This window comes from Canis lupus, chromosome 21 (assembly GCF_011100685.1).
Source record: "Canis lupus familiaris isolate Mischka breed German Shepherd chromosome 21, alternate assembly UU_Cfam_GSD_1.0, whole genome shotgun sequence".
Lineage (NCBI taxonomy): Eukaryota > Metazoa > Chordata > Mammalia > Carnivora > Canidae > Canis > Canis lupus.
In genome coordinates, this window is record NC_049242.1 from 47627387 (window position 1) to 47630087 (window position 2701).

Below are 2701 nucleotides of genomic sequence, written 5' to 3' on the forward strand. Positions count from 1 at the left end.
GATACTTTATCCTGTTTATACCTCTGTAAGTTGCCTGGGATCAAATATTTGAATGTGGGGACCTATAAGTATTAGGACCCCCAACTCTTACAACCATCAACAAAGATTTCTATGAACTTAGGATTTCTTCCTAGTAATATTATCTTCTTTAGCATCTGCCTAATTTTCAACTAGACTAAAATTTCATTTTGAATGAGAATTTTACTCTGTGTTTAACAAAGATTTCAAGCTTTTCGTTTTCAAATAACTGTATCCAGAGAAGATTAGTATGGCCCCTGCACAAGGATGACACGCAAATTCATGAAGTGTTCCATATTTTTCGTGGAGTCTGCTTCTCCATCTACCTGTTTCTCCCTCTGCTGTGTCTCTGTCGCTCTCTCTTATGAATAAATAAAAATAAAATCTTTAAAAAAAACAAATAACTTTATCCAAACATGAGATATTAAACTGTGGTCTTAAAAAATGACAGTGAACTCAGGATTCCTGGAACTGGAGACAATGGAGCTAGTTGAGCATGCACGATGTCTGGCTTCCTCAGAGGAATTTTTCTTCTAAAAATTCTACTTTTTCTACTTTTATATGTTTGTAGAGTAGCCTTGAATTGTTTCGATTTTTCTAACTCACATTCATCGGCTACTGGAACTGGAAGGTGCCTTAGAGATAATTCTGCAAATGCCTTCAACTGGCAAACAAAGAAACTCTGACCAAGGTTGAGGAGTAATTTGCTTCAAATTCTGTAACTCATGAGCAGCAAAGCCAGGTTTGGTTCTCTTTCTCCCAACATACCATTTATATCAATGGGAGAAAATTCATACAAATCCCTGCCTACAAATTTCTCTATACACAAAATTGTTATACTTTTCTTACAGGATACCTGTTCTGATCAGAGTAAATAGAAAATGTAGATAACTGTATCTGGTATAATAAATAAAAATGTTTCTTGTTAGTATGAAAGCATAGACAAACCACTTTAAAAATGGGGCATCAGGCTTGTTGAAGTCATGAATAACTTGGCATTGAAGCATGTTCATTACAACATAAGATTCTTGGAATGTGTGAATAAATCAAAGGTACATTCATTGCCCCCAGCAATCATGCAAGGTTTTGGTGGTATTTGCATGTCTTAAATATATGCAGAATCCTAAATAATGTGGTTAGACCCCAAATCAATTACGATCTCAGGAAGGAGGCACAGGAAATTGTATGAAGAACCCATAGGGATGCCTGATGGGAGCTGAATGTTGAAGAGTGTTGAGAAATTGAGAAGATGTAGAGGAGGAAAACAGCCCTTAAAGATAAGAAGAAATCCACAAAGTCATATAATTCCATCTATCCGTCCATCCATCCATCCATCCATCCATCCATCCATCCATTTATTCAGTCCACAGAGAGTAGGCACTCACAATGTGGCAGACACAGTTTTAAGTAGGAAAATATACCAGAGAATAAAACAAAAACTCCTTCATTTTAGAACCATATTCTACTGGGGGGGGGGCAGTCAGTAAAGAAATATACAATCAAATATATGCCAGATGAGAATTACTATAGAAAAATAAGAGTATAAGAGCATATGGAGTATGTCACAGCTCCTTCCAGCCCAAGAGACCTAACAGGATCCAATTCTAAAACAACCTAGGGGCTACCTCCACCTCAGCGAGCCTGGCCACTCTCCCACCTTGAGAGTGTACGTACGTTTACTTCAATAAACTGCTCTGTGCTTGCTACTTTCCTTCTGTCCACCTAGATCTTCTGGGAATCCAAGGACTGAGACCTCCATTCACACACGCAAACACTCTCTTACCGTGAGAGGTTGTTATATGGTGTGGTCAGAGACGGCCTCACTGGGAGGTACATTTGAGCAGACGCCAGATGAAGCAATGAGAGATGCTCAGATTTTCTGGATGAAAAACTGTAGCAAGAGCAAAAGGTCCATGCCTGGAGGGCTAGTTCTGTGTGGTCCTTGATATTATTTCAAGGAGTTCGGGATAGAACCAATTCTCTCTAATCTTTCAATGGTTTTGACAGGATATAATTCTCTTCATTTTAAATTCTTTACTGCTCAAATATTTGAGTGTTTTTAAAATACCTTGAGTTCTGTCTGTTTTATTCCTTCAATCCTGACTGGTACACCATTTGGAAGCAAACCTGCAGACCCACAAAGATGAAAATAAGAGCTTGATTATCTTACTAATTATACCTGTTAGTAGTATAACAGGTTTACCTGTTAGATTATTGAGAAGACATCAGTATTGGTAGAAAACAGAATTCACTTGGTCATTTTCATAAGATGGCAAAAGACTAGCAAAAGGTTACTCAAATGATCAGCCTGTGATCATTTGGAATAAAATACATAATGAAGGCAAGGTTTTGAAAGACTCATTACCACCTATGAGAATCTATTATGAAGCCAAACAGAATATAGAATTGGAGTAGGAGTGGTGAATGAATTACTAATTCTGATATCATCGGGATCTTAAAGAAAATTTTAAAAAGGTTAGAGTTTAATACCCTGCTTAGAAGGCATGGTTAGAGGATTAGAACTATTATGATCATGCTTTAAAAAAAGAAAAAAGGCAGCCCAGGTGTTTAGCACCCAGCAGTTTAGCACCACCTTTAGCCCAGGGCATCATCCTGGAGACTTGGGATCGAGTCCCACATCAGGCTCCCTGCCTGGAGCCTGCTTCTCCCTCTGCCCATGTCT

At 38.2% G+C, this 2701-nt stretch overlaps 1 non-coding gene across 1 annotated transcript; it reads left to right on the forward strand.

Annotated features, from left to right (window-relative positions):
- The first annotated feature begins 217 nt into the window (after window positions 1–217).
- LOC119865080 lies at window positions 218–320 on the forward strand. Its single transcript, XR_005375942.1, has one exon. It is a non-coding gene; the product is annotated as a U6 spliceosomal RNA (small nuclear RNA).
- Window positions 321–2701: the final 2381 nt, after the last annotated feature.